The sequence below is a fragment of the Glycine soja genome, chromosome 12 (assembly GCF_004193775.1).
Source record: "Glycine soja cultivar W05 chromosome 12, ASM419377v2, whole genome shotgun sequence".
Taxonomy (NCBI): domain Eukaryota; kingdom Viridiplantae; phylum Streptophyta; class Magnoliopsida; order Fabales; family Fabaceae; genus Glycine; species Glycine soja.
The window spans coordinates 30,637,078-30,654,031 of record NC_041013.1 but is presented as its reverse complement, the minus strand read 5'-3'; the positions used below and the strand labels follow the sequence as shown (position 1 = coordinate 30,654,031).

Sequence of the window (16,954 nt, the reverse complement as noted above, 5' to 3'; positions counted from 1 at the left end):
GATTTACACTTAGATTTTTGTGTTTTTTTTTTCTAATCAATATTTTGGAAGAAAATTTAGATCTAAAGGTTCAGCACAAGAATATTATGAATGAAAAATGATAGAACCTAAAATCAACACAAAAAACATGATTCAAGAGTAGATCTACAAAATTTGAACCATAGAAATGCAAGAACAAGTGTAGATCTAAGATTTAATCGGATTTTTTTTTTAATCTACTCTAAACAGCACCAAACCACAAGACAATGGAGGATATACATGGAGAATAAGATGAAGAACAAGGAATTAAAGAGAATTCACAGAACAAAAAGATAGAGGAAGCAAAAGAACATCACCTAGATGAAGATGCTCTTGATACCACATGGTGTAAGCTCCATTGGAGCTTGTAGGCCTAGGATCTTCTTCATCAATGGATTCCTTTGCTTCTTGGAAGATAAATGGCAGCGGAATGGAGAAGGAAGAGAGAGAGGAGACGCCACTTCAAGGAGAAGATGAGTCTAGAAGAAGCTCACCACCATAGGAGGTCATGGATAAGAGCTTGGAGGAAGAAGGAGATGAATGAAGGGAGAGGGAGAGAAGAGCACGAAATTTTGTGCTCAAAAAGAGCTATGAAATCTGAAGTTAATATTCAAATGATCAAAGTTGAAAAAAAAAATGCACACACATGACCTCTATTTATAGCCTAAGTGTCACACAAAATTGGAGGGAAATTCAAATTTCACTTGAATTTGAAATTGAATTTGTGGAGCCAAACTTTGGAGCCAAAATTTCACTAATTATGATTAGTGAATTTTAGTTATGGTTCAGCCCACTAATCCAAGATCAATTCCAAGATTCTCCACTAAGTGTGCTTAGGTGTCATGAGGCATGAAAAGCATGAAGGACATGCACAAAGTGTGACTATATGATGTGGCAATGGGGTGTAGTAAGCAAATGCGCACCTCCCCCTCTAAAATTTAATTGAATTGGGCTTCTACCAATTCAATTAAATTTATTTCCAACCACACACATCAAATATCCACTTAGTGCATGTGAAATTACAAAACTACCCCTAATACAAAAACTAGTCTAGGTGCCCAAAAATACAAGGGCTGAAAAATCCTATATTTCTAGGGTACCCTACCTATAATATGGAGCCCTAAATACAAGGACCAAATATAATGACATCCTAGTCTAATATGTACAACGATAATTGGACCCAACCTTGGCCCATGGGCTCAGAAATCTACCCTAAGGTTCATGAGAACCCTAGGGCCTTCTTCAGCAGCTCTTGCCCAATCTTCTTGGAGCCTCTTGCTCATGGTTCTAGTGATTGGTCCCTTCCTAGGTTGGATTGCATCATCAGGGTTCTATCCCTCATTAGCTAGAATTTCTAAGATAGTCCAAATCTCGACGCAGGAATTAGACCACAGAAAGCAAGTCGAAAATGGGGTGGTTGGAATACCGAGAAGATGTTTGAAGGTAAAAGCAAGAATCTTGGCAGGTAGAGGCGAATGGGCCCCGTTCATAGACATTCTCGCACTGTTGATCTTCGGAGGAGTCCTCTTTCCAAATGTGGATGGGTTGGTGGACCTAGCAGCAATCGATGCTTTTCAAGCCTATCATAACCACAAGGAAAGCCCGGTTGTCGCTATGCTAGCCAACTTATATGACACCTTCCACCGAAGATGTGAAAAGAGAAATACAAGGATTGTTTGTTGTACTCCAGCTCTTTATGTATGGTTAGTTTCGCACCTTTTTCGCCAAGAGGTGAGACATGTTTGCCCACTAGAAAGCCACCGTTCGTGCACAGAGAAAGGAGGGACAAATTGGGACCAACTCTTAGCGAGCAAAGAAGGAGCTTCTATCAACTGGTTCCCTCGATGGAAGGAAGGAAGAACCAGAGTTCTTATTTCATGCAGAGGATTTCTGAATGTTCCCTTGATGGGGACAAGGGGTTGCATCAGTTACAATCCCGTTCTTACTATAAGGAAACTTGGCTACCCTATGAGAGGGGCATCACTAGAGGAAGAGCTCGCGCCTTTCATTTCATGAGGTTTCAATAAGACCAACATGGAGACACTTCAGATGGTCCGCAAGGCATGGGAGGTTGTGCAAAAGAAGGACAAAGAACTCAGGGGCAGTAACAATGGGCCCATAGGTGGCTATCGTAAGTGGTTAAAAGCCCACGTGTAAGGTTTGGATTGGCTTCCAAGTTTGAGAACCGCTAAAAGAGAGGAAGTTGAGGCACCGGAGGAAGACGAAGAAGTGCAGGCCCTTAGGGCAGAACTCGAGCAAGCCCAAACAATCAAAGAAAGGTTCAAATCAGCAGCTCTGAAAATCCGAAAAGAGAATGCCGAACTGAGGGATACAAATATAGCTACCACCAAGGCCTTGGAACGAGAGACCAAGAGGGCTCGTAGGGAAGAACACGGCCGGAACAAGTTTCGAGGGGCTCTGTGGGGCAGCAACAGCGAGCTTAAGCTCCGAAGAGAGGAAAGGGACCGATCACGAGTAGACAGTTTGATCTTGAAAGATGAGTTGAAGGTTTGCTCAAGGTCCAAAAGAAACTTGTCTCAGCAATTATGCGAGACAGAGACCAACATGTTAGCTATCGTCAGCAAATACCAAGAAGAGCTAAATCTAGCCACGGCCCACGAGCATAAAGTGGCGGACGAGTATTCCCGAGTGTATGCAGAAAAGGAGTCTAGAGGAAGGGTGATCGACTCGTTACATCAAGAGGCAACAATGTGGATGGACCGATTTGTTCTTACCTTGAACGGGAGTCAAGAACTTCCCCGATTGCTAGCCAAAGCCAAAGCGATGGCAGACACCTACTCCACCCCCGAGGAGATCCACGGACTTCTCGGCTATTGTCAGCATATGATAGATTTAATGGCCCATATAATTAGAAACCGCTAGGAAGTTTGTATTGTCGCTCAGATCTTGACTAGTTATAACTTTCTGAATAAAATGAGTTTATCCCATGTTGTTACTCCAAAGGTTAGTGCAAATCAAATCACTCCCGCATTTTATCTCTAGCATGCATTCATCGCATAAGCATCTCTTCATGGTGTCATAATGAACATATCATTCCTGCATTTGTCTGTTGTCATATTCCAGCAGCGAATTTTGCATGAGTCATTGCATCATTAGGCATATGCATTCAACATACTTTTGTTCTACAAACTACATACCTTTTGTTTTCATGTTTGCTCATGCGTGATCCTTGCATTTTCCTCTACAAAATGATAACAAAAAAAGGGAAGCATGAAAATTCACACTATATTCTTAGTTGCATGCGTTAGGTACCATGAGCCAACCATGTTGGGATCATAAACCCATTTCTAAAAAACCCAAACAACAGAACAAAATGATTGAGCATGGTACCTAATGCATGGTTAACTAGGAAATGATGTTTCTTCGGGCATCTCAATTTCATAATTACATTTTCCATGCATAGCTTAAAGTATGCCTGAGTCATTCATCCCTATGAAAGGTTGTTGAAGTATTGGCGATCAGAATTGCCATTCCTTGGATTCTAGGGTTGAACTAAGTTCATGCTTTTACGAAAAAGGTTCATCAAGTCAAGTTGAAGTATGGAAGTAACCATCTTGCAAAAATTGGGGCAAAAGATGAATCGAGTTACATCGCTGCTTCGTCTACTGCCAAACACATTTAGGATTGTTGATGTCCTTGTTACTTCCAGTTTCACCTTGACAAATATGTCATGGACCATGTTGAAAATCTAAATTGATTCAACCCCATGTCCTGCATAAAAAATCGCAATACTTCAACTGTGCATCATTCACATACATCCATGCTTTTCATTGGTTGCATTGCTCATTGCATTCTTTCCTTGAAAAAAAAAACGAACTTAATCATTGTTATCAAAAAGAAAAGAACACACTTTACGGTGCCCTTACCGAACCCGTGCTAGAGCTAGAGTAATGGGTAAAGTAGAGGAGGCGCAAGAGCAGATGAAGGCCGACATGGAGGCCATGAAAGAGAAAATGGCCACAATGATGGAGGCCATGATGAGCATGAAGAAGATAATGCAAGCCAATGCGGTTACAGTTGCCGCTACCAGCGCTATTGCTAAGGTGATCCCGATGCCCCCATCTGGCCTTAACCAAATGAATCATCCGACCTCAGATATGGTAGGCAAAGATTTGGGAAGTACGGGCGGCCCCCCATTATGTGCAAATTCAAAACAAGCACGCCTTCACGCCATATGGCTTGCCTTCCAACTATACACCACCCAATGTGGCGTACACTCCCAATGAGAATGTCAATAACTCAACTCCGATACTCATTGAGAGCCAATAACCTCAATCTGATCAGGCACATGTCTCTCAAACCATGGGGGAGACACATGAAATTCCCCACCACAATCTAGCCGACTTCGAGCCTTGCCTCGGATATTCCATTGAAGGGCAAGCAATTGGTGGTATACCCCTGCGAAACACTTTGGAGGGCCCTCAGTATCACCAACAACCACACCTCTTGCATTCCACAACATGTAAAATCCCTCCTATTATGGAAGGAAAGGGAAAAGTTGGATCATCTGGAGGAAAGGCTCAGGGCAATTGAAGGAGGCAAAGATTATGCCTTTGCTAATCTAAAAGAGTTATTCCTAGTACCCAAACATGGTCATTCCCAAGTTCAAGGTGCCGGACTTTGACAAGTACAAGGAGGCTACTTGCTCCAAGAACCATCTAAAGATTATTGTCAGAAGATGGAGGCATACGCAAAAGATGAGGAACTGCTGATACATTTCTTCCAACAAAGTCTTACTGGGGTAGCTGCTACTTGGTACACTAACTTGGAACCTTCCCGAGTCCATTCTTGGAAGGACCTAATGGTTGCCATCGTTAGGCAGTATCAGTACAATTCTGATATGGCTCCGGATAGGATGCAACTACAAAACATGTGCTAAAAGGGGCACAAATCTTTCAAAGAATACGCCCAAAGGTGGAAAGACCTGGCAGCCCAAGTGGCACCCCCAATAATGGAAAGAGAGATGATAATCGTGATAGTAGACACATTACCAGTGTTCTACCATGAAAAAATGGTGGGCTACACACGTTCAAGCTTAGCTGATTTAGTTTTCGCCGATGAAAGGATCGAAGCGAGTCTGAAAAGAGGCAAATTTAATCATCCTACTTGGACGAATGAGAAAACTGGGGCAAATGAAGAGGGTGAGAATGAAGGAGAAACCCATGCTGCGATTGTCGTTCCTACATGGAAACTTCCCACCAGCCAAACAATGTCATTACTCAGCCAATAACAACCCTTCTCCTTACCCACCACCAAGTTATCCACAAAGGCCATCCCTAAATCAACTACAAAACCCACCTTCCACACAACCAATGCTAAACACCACCTTGAGCACAAACCAAAACACCAACCAGAAAGAGATTTTGCAGCAAAAAGCCTATAGGATTCACCCCAAATTCCGGTGTCATATGCTAACTTGCTCCCATATCTACTCGACAATTCAATGGTTGCCATAACCCCTGCTAGGTTTCCTCAACCTCCATTTTTCCGAGGATACGACTCGAACGCAACATGTGCATATCATGGAAGAGGCCCGTGGCATTCCATTGAGCATTGTATGACCCTGAAGCGTAAGGTGCAAAGTCTAATTGATGCGGGTTGGCTGAAATTTGAGGAGAATCGCTTGTGAATCCTAACAATGACAAACGACACCACACATGGGGCAATTTTGAAAGCTGTTGTTAGATGCCTCTAATGACTCATCAGGATTTTCAAGTTTATGCCATTATTGTAAACCACAATTACAATGCTAAATAATGGATGAATTTGACATCCTTGTCTCTCTCATCCTTTCACAAACACATCTTTGCTTATTCAACTTCCACCGGAATGTGAGTGTAAGCCATTGGTTTGTTTGGTCAAAGTGACCTGCTGATGTGCCATCATTTTCTTCTATTTTCTAAACCCTTTTTGCACCATTTTAATTACTGATTGGTCTTAATTGTCAATTAATCAGGCAGTCTTATTATTTGGGCTCATTTAGCAAATTTGATGTTTTTAATCTAATTTCAGGAATTAATAAAACATTGGGCTTAATCCGGATTTTGGTTATGGACTTGAAGAGGGCAAATAAAGCAGCGCTTACCTTAGTTAATTTCTAATTAAAAATTTCGCAATTTTATTTTATGTTGTTCAGTGTTTATTTCGTTTTGGGCCAGAGTATTGTAATAGGGCCCAGTGACTTTGAGTGACTCTTTTTAAATAGCAGCCTTGGGATTCGTGCAAGGCATTCTGTTATGCTATTTTCATTATTCAGAGCTTTGGTTTTAAGTTTTCACGTTTTTCTGTTCCCTTGTTACGGTTTTCGTTCTTAATGCAAATTTCTATTTTCTGCTTCTAATTACGAGTTCATTCTTGCTTCTTCTTCTACTTTCATTTACGTTTCTGTCTCATTTACGTTTCTGCTCATTTACGTTTCTGCTTCATGTTTCATTTGTGTTTTCTGTTTGAATCCATGGAAGGCTAGATTTTCTGGTGTTGTTTCCTTTTGAGGACGAAGCCCAACTCTCTTTGAGGTTTCGCATGTAATGTGATTTCCTGGCAGTTTTCCCTTCACCGGTTATCCCAATTTCGTGAATATTAATCAGTGCACGCTTCGTGTTCGATTAATTGCCTCTGAGCCTAACTTGCGTTCATGCTTAATGGACGAAGGGCTAAGTGGTGTATGTGGTGCCTAATCACGTATTGAAAACCCTAAGTTGATTTTCGCTTAGTAAATTGAAATAGGGTTTGATTAAGTGGTTGACTGTTAGGGACGAATTCTCCATAACCCAGGATAAGAGAATGGCTTCTGAATCAGAGGAAACAACCCGTTTTTAATATTAGTAGTTTCGTATTCCAGTTTACTTGTTCTGCTCTTTAATCACAAAACAAACAAACCCCCTAATCGTTACTGTTACTGCAAGTATATTGTGAACATTTGGTTTGTCACTGCTCGTTGGGAAATGACCTAGGATCACTTCCTAGTTACTGCATTTTCATGTTTATTTGATTCGGGTACGGCCTCGATCAAATTTGGCGCCATTGCCGGGGGAGCAGTGTCCAAAGGTTCATAATAGCTAGCTAGTGTTGTGTGTTTAATCCTTTCATGTTTTATGTTTAATTGTTAGTATTGTGTTAGTATGTGTGTTAGTGTTGTTTAGTGTCCTGGTATTTTGTTTAATGTGTGTTTCAGTTTTCCCATTAAGCGCTTCCCCTGTTTTAGTTTTGGGTGTTTTGCTGTGAATAGTGTTTTGCGACGGACTTAGCGACCATTTCTGCTTGTGGCAAACCAGAGTAGTAGTAGAAATCCCTTAGCGACGGATTTTAGCGACCACCCATGCTGAATTATTTGTGATTTTTTGTTTTAGTAGCTAGGGTTGTTATTTTTGGCTGAATGTTTTTGTGGTAACTTCTTTTAATCCATATTTTGTGGGAAAAATAGCTAGAGCCTTTAGTTTGGTCAGATTTGAAAGTTCCAAAAACTAGCAAATTTTGTGTTTGTCAAAACTTCAAACGGCCATAACTTTTGCTCCGGTTATCAGAATCGCAATTATTATATATGCATTTGGGGTAGAAAAAAATTTCCTACGCCTTCGCAGCCTGCCATAGGCCAGCTGAGGTCTCCATCATCGAAAAAAATCGATTCTGTCAGAAGTTTTTTATTTTTCAAGTTTTATTCACTTATTTTTCTTAACCTACCAATTTTAGCTTTCATAGTTAGACTTTGGAATTTATGTCTGAAATTTTTTGTGCTATCTTCTAATCATTTTATAAGGTTGCTCACAAAAATTTCAAGTCATTTGGATATCATTTGAGGGTAGCTGTAGTTCAAACCTACACCTTTATTTACATGACAAGGCAACTAGTTGTGTGCATGCTGAATGTAGTGTATGACTAGAGGCAATCCATCTTACTTACAACCCTTTGATCTGAGATAGATAGGACATTTCACAGATTAGTTAGGCATCATTTTATACCTTTTGATCATGTCTGAGCATTCCATAACTGGTGAATCTGTGCATTCTGTTATTGGTGATTTTTGAACATCCTGATCTTGAGCATTATAATTTTTGAGCATTCTGATTCTGAGCATTCTGATTTTGCACATTCTGAGAACATGGCACAACCTCCACCCCGGTGAGAGGACTCTAAGGGAAATGGCTACACCTGATTTCACCTACGAAAGCTTGTGCATCCAATACCCTGATGAGGATGTCCCATATGTTCTTAAAACTGGACTAATTCATTTGCTTCCAAAGTTTCATGGCCTTGCAGGTGAAGACCCGCACAAACATTTGAAAGAATTTCACATTGTCTGCTCCACCATGAAACCCCCAGATGTCCAAGAGGATCACATATTTCTGAAGGCTTTTCCTCATTCATTAGAGGGAGTGGCAAAGGACTGGCTGTATTACCTTGCTCCAAGGTCCATCACGAGCTGGGATGACCTTAAGAGAGTATTCTTAAACTTTCAAGAGAAAAAGATTGTGTCATCAAGAGAATCCGGAGTGACCATGGCAGAGAGTTTGAAAACAGCAGGTTCACTGAATTCTGCACATCTGAAGGCATCACTCATGAGTTCTCTGTAGCCATTACACCACAACAAAATGGCATAGTGAAAGGAAAAACAGGACTTTGCAAGAAGCTGCTAGGGTCATGCTCCATGCCAAAGAACTTCCCTATAATCTCTGGGCTGAAGCCATGAACACAGCATGCTACATCCACAACAGAGTCACACTTAGAAGAGGGACTCCAACCACACTGTATGAAATCTGGAAAGGAGGAAGCCAACTGTCAAGCACTTCCACATCTTTGGAAGCCCATGTTACATTTTGGCAGATAGAGAGCAAAGGAGAAAGATGGATCCCAAGAGTGATGCAGGAATATTCCTGGGATACTCTACAAACAGCAGAGCATATAGAGTATTCAACTCCAGAACCAGAACTGTGATGGAATCCATCAATGTGGTTGTTGATGATCTAACTCCAGCAAGAAAGAAGGATGTCGAAGAAGATGTCAGAACATCGGGAGACAATGGAGCAGATACAGCTAAAAGTGCAGAGAATGCAGAAAACTCTGATTCTGCTACAGATGAATCAAACATCAACCAACCCGACAAGAGACCCTCCATTAGAATCCAGAAGATGCACCCAAGGAGCTGATTATAGGAGATCCAAACAGAGGAGTCACTACAAGATCAAGGGAGATTGAGATTGTCTCCAACTCATGTTTTGTCTCCAAAATTGAGCCCAAGAATGTGAAAGAGGCACTGGCTGATGAGTTCTGGATCAATGCTATGCAAGAAGAATTGGAGCAATTCAAAAGGAATGAAGTCTGGGAGCTAGTTCCGAGACCCGAGGGAACTAATGTGATTGGCACCAAGTGGATCTTCAAGAACAAAACCGATGAAGAAGGTGTTATAACCAGAAACAAGGCCAGACTTGTTGCTCAAGGCTACACTCAGATTGAAGGTGTAGACTTTGATGAAACATTCGCCCCAGTTGCTAGACTTGAGTCCATCAGATTGTTACTTGGTGTAGCTTGCATCCTCAAATTCAAGCTGTACCAAATGGATGTGAAGAGCGCATTTCTGAATGGATACCTGAATGAAGAAGCCTATGTGGAGCAGCCAAAGGGATTTGTAGATCCAGCTCATCCAGATCATGTATACAGGCTCAAGAAGGCCCTCTATGGATTGAAGCAAGCTCCAAGAGCTTGGTATGAAAGGCTAACAGAGTTCCTTACTCAGCAAGGGTATAGGAAGGGAGGAATTGACAAGACTCTCTTTGTCAAACAAGATGCTGAAAACTTGATGATAGCACAGATATATGTTGATGACATTGTGTTTGGAGGGATGTCGAATGAGATGCTTCGACATTTTGTCCAACAGATGCAATCTGAATTTGAGATGAGTCTTGTTGGAGAGCTGACTTATTTTCTGGGACTTCAAGTGAAGCAGATGGAAGACTCCATATTCCTCTCACAAAGCAAGTATGCAAAGAACATTGTCAAGAAGTTTGGGATGGAGAATGCCAGCCATAAAAGAACACCTGCACCTACTCACTTGAAGCTGTCAAAAGATGAAGCTGGCACCAGTGTTGATCAAAGTCTGTACAGAAGCATGATTGGGAGCTCACTATATTTAACAGCTAGCAGACCTGACATCACCTATGCAGTAGGTGTTTGTGCAAGATATCAAGCCAATCCCAAGATTAGTCACTTGAATCAAGTAAAGAGAATTCTGAAATATGTAAATGGCACCAGTGACTATGGGATTATGTACTGTCATTGTTCAGATTCAATGCTGGTTGGGTATTGTGATGCTGATTGGGCTGGAAGTGCAGATGACAGAAAAAGCACTTCTGGTGGATGCTTCTATCTGGGCAACAATCTTATTTCATGGTTCAGCAAGAAGCAGAACTGTGTTTCCCTATCTACCGCAGAAGCAGAGTATATTGCAGCAGGAAGCAGCTGTTCACAACTAGTTTGGATGAAGCAGATGCTCAAAGAGTACAATGTCGAACAAGATGTCATGACATTATACTGTGACAACTTGAGTGCTATTAATATTTCTAAAAATCCTGTTCAACACAGCAGAACCAAGCACATTGACATTAGACATCACTATATTAGAGAGCTTGTTGATGATAAAGTTATCACACTGGAGCATGTTGACACTGAGGAACAAATAGCAGATATTTTCACAAAGGCATTGGATGCAAATCAGTTTGAAAAACTGAGGGGCAAGCTGGGCATTTGTCTGCTAGAGGAATTATAGCAGCTACTGCTATCTGAACGTGCTCAAACATCTCACTTAACATTAATAGCACGTTCACTACTAAGCCAAAACAAATTCGACCGTTGCTTCACACGTCCCTTTACATTCCTCATTCAAATTCATATTTTAGTGATAATCTCGTTTTCAGCATTCCCTAACAGCTCTCAGAAATTTACGAAAACATTCCAAAGGCTCTGCTACTCCATGGCTACCTCACCAAAAGAAACTTCAGCTTCTGGTTCACCATCTGTACCATCATCTCCATCATCCACCAAAGCGCCATCAATCCAGGAACAACCTGAATTCCATATCCAACCCATACAGATGATTCCTGGTCAAGCCCCTGTTCCTGAAAAACTGGTCCCCAAACGACAACAGGGTGTGAAGATTTCTGAAAACCCTAGCCTTGCAACAAGTCCTAGGGAAGTAGACACAGAGATGGACAAGAAGATCCGCAGTATTGTGAGTAACATTCTGAAAAATGCGTCTGTCCCTGATGCTGATGAAGATGTTCCAACATCCTCCACCCCAGATGTTGCTGTTCCTGATGCTGAGAAAGATGTTCCGACATCTTCCACCCCAAATACTGAAGTCCTCTCTTCACCCAGCAAAGAGGAATCAACAGAGGAAGAGGATCAAGCCACAAAGGAGACCCCTGCACCAAGGGCACCAGAACCTGCTCCAGGTGACCTCATTGACCTGGAAGAAGTAGAATCTGATGAGGAACCCATTGCCAACAGGTTGGCACCTGGCATTGCAGAAAGGTTACAAAGCAGAAAGGGAAAAACTCCCATTAAGAGGTCTGGACGAATCAAGACTATGGCCCAGAAGAAAAGCACTCCAATCACTCCTACCACATCCAGACGGAGCAAAGTTGCAATCCCTTCCAAGAAGAGGAAAGAAATTTCCTCGTCTGATTCTGATGATGATGTCGAACCAGATGTTCCCGACATCAAGAGGACCAAGACATCAGGGAAGAAGGTGCCTGGAAATGTCCCTGATGCACCATTGGACAACATCTCATTCCACTCCATTGGCAATGCTGAAAGGTGGAAATTCGTGTATCAACGCAGACTTGCCTTGGAAAGAGAACTGGGAAGAGCTGCCTTGGATTGCAAGGAGATCATGGACCTCATCAAGGCTGCTGGACTGCTGAAAACTGTCACCAAGTTGGGAGACTGCTATGAGAGTCTAGTCAGGGAATTCATTGTCAACATTCCCTCTGACATAACAAACAGAAAGAGTGATGAGTATCAAAGAGTGTTTGTCAGAGGAAAATGTGTTAGATTCTCCCCTGCTGTGATCAACAAATACCTGGACAGACCAACAGATGGAGTGGTGGATATTGATGTTTCTGAGCATCAGATTGCCAAGGAAATCACTGCGAAACAAGTCCAGCATTGGCCAAAGAAAGGGAAGCTGTCTGCAGGGAAGCTGAGTGTGAAATATGCAATCCTGCACAGGATTGGAGCTGCAAACTGGGTACCCACTAATCATACATCCACTGTTGCCACAGGTTTGGGTAAATTTCTGTATGCTGTTGGAACCAAGTCCAAATTTAATTTTGGTAACTATATTTTTGATCCAACTGTTAAGCATTCAGAGTCCTTTGCTGTCAAATTACCCATTGCCTTCCCAACTGTATTGTGTGGCATTATGTTGAGTCAACTTCCCAATATGTTAAACTACACTGACTCTGTGATGAAGAGAGAATCTCCTCTATCCCTGCATTACAAATTGTTTGAGGGGACACATGTCCCAGACATTGTCTCGACATCAGGGAAAGCTGCTGCTTCAGGTGCTGTGTCCAAGGATGCTCTGATTGCTGAACTCAAGGACACATGCAAGGTGCTGGAAGCAACCATCAAAGCCACCACAGAGAAGAAGATGGAGCTGGAACGGCTGATCAAAAGGCTCTCAGAAAGTGGCATTGATGATGGAGAAGCAGCTGAAGAAGAAGCAGCTGAAGAAGAGGAAGAAGCAGCTGAGGAAGAAGAAGAAGCAGCTGAGGCAGAGGAAGATGCAGCAGAGGATACAGATCCAGATGATGATAATGATTCTGAAGCCACCCCATGATCATCAGACCTTTATTTTTGCTTTTCACTGGCTATAGGGGCATGTCCCTTTGAACAATTGATTACTATTGGTCTGTAATATTTGCACCTTAAGTTCATGCATTCTACTTTTGTCAAATTCTGTCTAAAAAGGGGGAGTAATAGTATTATGCTTGCTATTATGCATGATTTTGAGCAGTAGGACACTATGTATGCAATAGTAGTATTATGCATGATTGATACGATGTATGGCAGTAGGAAACGATGTATGCATGAGTCATGATTTTGAGGGGGAGTTGTATGTATGTGATTTTGAGGGGGAGACTGCTGCTGATGATGACTGATGTAAGCTACTGTAACTACTAGTAGCTGATAGAAGATGCTGCAGTAACAGCATGAAGACAGGGGGAGCAGAAAGCTGATGTCACATGAGATGTCTTGACATCCTGGAAAAGACTAGTAGCTGTTAGAAGATGCTGCAATAAGCATGGAGACAGGGGGAGCAGAAGCAGAAAGCTGATGTCATGTGAGATGTCTTGACATCCTGGAAACGACTTGCAACTTGCAGAATTTCCGCTGTGCTTGATTACTCTGATAATGAAAGTTGCTGATCCCACTTGCATAACTGCTCGTACCTGCTCAGGAAGTGTCTAAGTATGTTTTAGACAAAATTTGCCAAATGGGGAGATTGTTAGTGCTTAGCTCTACTGAGTTTTAAAAGATTGGCTAAGATTTTGTTAAAACATAAGCACTTAGACAATGAAGGAAAGCTGGAGTTGCTGCACATGATGTCCAACGTTATGTCAAAGAATAAGATCGGGCTGCACAATGCACAAGGCAAGATGAAATGTCAAATGAAGAATTGAAGCTGCAGGATTCACGATGTCGGATACAATGTCCAGGACATCCTGCCTGAAAATACTGGAATTGCTAAAGGCATTGAAGCTGCAGGATCCACGATGTCGGATACAATGTCCAGGACATCCTGCCCGAAAATACTGGAGTTGCTAAAAGCATTGAAGCTGCAGGATCCACGATGTCGGATACGATGTCCAGGACATCTGGCCCGAAAATACTGGACATATAAATCTGTTATATCTTTAACAGATTATTGTGCAGTTAGCAAGAGATAAGATGATCTATCTTTAGGAACGAATTAAAAGATAATTAAAGTTCGAATTACAAACTAGAAGAGTTCGTTCAGGGATTAAAGATTAAAGATTAAAGATAAAAACTAAAAGATCAAACTGTATCTTTTAGATCTTTAAGTGCAGATTTTTCAGAAGAATGATAGATCTCATCCAGCACAAGAAGTTGCAGCCCAGATACGCTCACTGCTATATAAACACGAAGGCTGCACGGGTTCTGTACCAAGTCCGGGATTGAAGAGTTATTTTGTGAGTTTTTGGGACTTGAGTGTTTTGTGAGCCACCTTGATGTTATCCTAACATCAAGTGTTGGACCTGAGTGTGTAGAGTTGATCTCTAGTGTGTAGAGTTGATCTCTAGTGTGTAGGGTTGATCCCTTTTTGTTCAGAGAGCAATCTCTGGTGTGTCTTTGATTTGTTTGTAAACACGGGAGTGTGATTGAGAGGGAGTGAGCGGGGTTCTCATATCTAAGAGTGGCTCTTAGGTAGAGATTGCACGGGTAGTGGTTAGGTGAGAAGGTTGTAAACAGTGGCTGTTAGACCTTGAACTAACACTATTTTAGTGGATTTCCTCCCTGGCTTGGTAGCCCCCAGATGTAGGTGAGGTTGCACCGAACTGGGTTAACAATTCTCTTGTGTTATTTACTTGTTTAATCTGTTCATACAGTCAAATACAACCTGCATGTTCTGAAGCGTGATGTCGTGACATCCTGTACGACATCTGTCCTCAGTATCAGAATTTCAAAGCGTATTTTAAATTTGATGGCAGAGGCTTCAATTCTGGTGTGGTCGGCTGGACAGTGGTAGAAGGAGATGGTTTCTCAGCCTTTACCTCATAAAGAAAGTCAGAGGTATGTGTACTTCCTGAAACATGGTTAGTCCTATCTGACTCTATAAAATCAATCTCGAGAGGTAAAACACCACCACCAGACATGCAATCAATATCACTCTCAGATTCACTCTCAGCATCAAATTCAGACATATTATCAAGTACAATTTCAGACTCAATGCATGAAGAGTGAGAGGCATGCAGATTAGAATAAAGATCAGTCATGTATTCATCAACAACATGGTCAATTATTTCAGCACGAAATACAGAAAGATCTTCAGATGGGTATTTCATAGCATCCAGAATATTAAAATGAACAGTTATGTCACCAAATTCCATAGACAATGTGCCTGCATAAACATCTATCTTAGTTCTAGCAGTTTTCATAAAGGGTCTGCCTAGAATGATGGGAACTGATCCTTGAGAAAATCCATCTTCCATATTCAAGATATAAAAATCAACAGGGAAAATCAGTTCACCAACTCTAACTAAGACATCTTCTATGAAACCAACAAGATAGGCAACACTTCTATTAGCTAAATGAATTACGACATCAGTTGACTGCAAAGGACCTAGAGATAGAGAATTAAAAATAGACAGAGGCATATCACTAACAGAAGCTCCTAAATCTAGCATGGCATTGTCAAACTTATTGTTCCCTTTAATACAAGGTATGTTGAATGTACTTGGATCTTTACATTTTTCAGGTATTTGGGGAACATATTTACCAATCAATGCGGAGACATTTTTGCCCATACTAATTCTTTCACTTCCTTTAAGCTTTCGCTTATTAGTGCACAGCTCCTTCAAGAATTTGGCATATCTTGGAATTTGCTTTATTGCATCCAACAGAGGTATGTTTACCTCTAATTTTCTAAACGTTTCCAAGATCTCTTTCTCTGCCTCTTCCATTTTTTTTTTGGAAACTGCTCTTGGAGAGAATGGAAGAGGGGAAATGTGCTGCTTCTGCAAATCAGAATTACCTGTGGAAGAAGATTCACCTGCACAGAAATTGTTAGGTAAATTTTTGTCATCACCTTTTTCTGGAGTAGAGTGAAGTTTGGCAGGTTCATTTGCAGATGAGGAAGGTGCTACGGGTTGAGGTCCTTGACACTGTTTTCCCGACCTCAATGAAATGGCACTGACATTTTTGGGATTTTGGACAGCTTGAGAAGGCAGCTTGTCAGAATTCTGGGACTGTTGTTGATTCAATTGGGTAGCCAATTGTCCCATCTGATTGGTTAAGCTCTGAATGGAGGCTCTGGTCTCTTGCTGAAACTGCATGTTCTGTATAGTCATTTGCCTCACAAGTTCTTCGAGGGAAGTTTGTGGAAGGGCCTCAACTGTTGGCTGTTTCTGGGGTTGTTGCTGTTGTTGGATTGGTGGAGGAATGTATGGTCTGCTTGGGCCAGCAACATTTTGGAAGGAAGGAGCAGGTTGTTGTTGTTGTTGCTGAGGGATGGACCATCTGAGGTTAGGGTGATTCCTCCATCCAGGGTTGTATCTGTTGCTGGAGAGGTCATAATTGTTCTGCTGTGGTTGATTTTGCTGCTGAGGTTGAGGAGGTCTATTGTAAATATTTGTAGCATAAGCTTCAGGCTGCTCAATTGCTCCAGGTTGCTGCATGGAAGGGCAAAGGTCTGTATGGTGGTTAGCAGAGGAGCACAAACCACAAACCCTTGCGACAGGTACAGATTTCTGATTCAAGGCCAGCTGGGTTACCAAGTTAACCAATGCATCCAGTTTGCCTTCAAGCTTCTTAGTTTCAGATGATGCAGATGGGTTTGTAGCTACCTCATGCACTTCTCTAATGACTATGGCATCATTTCTGGCGCTAAACTGCTGGGAGTTGGAAGCCATCTTCTCAATTAAATTTCTGCTTCAGCAGGAGTCATGTCTCCAAGGGCTCCACCACTGGCAGCATCTATCATACTTCTCTTCATATTACTGAGTCCTTCATAAAAATATTGGAGAAGAAGCTGTTCTGAAATCTGATGGTGGGGGCAACTGGCACATAGTTTCTTAAATCTCTCCCAGTACTCATACAGGCTCTCTCCACTGAGTTGTCTAATACTTGAGATATCCTTCCTGATGGCTGTGGTCCTGGAAGCAGGGAAAATTTTTTC

At 41.8% G+C, this 16,954-nt stretch overlaps 1 non-coding gene across 1 annotated transcript; it reads left to right on the top strand.

The window, feature by feature from the left end:
• The first annotated feature begins 16,817 nt into the window (after positions 1 to 16,817).
• Positions 16,818 to 16,924, top strand: LOC114380662. Its single transcript, XR_003659835.1, has one exon. It is a non-coding gene; the product is annotated as a small nucleolar RNA R71 (small nucleolar RNA).
• The last annotated feature ends 30 nt before the right edge of the window (positions 16,925 to 16,954 follow it).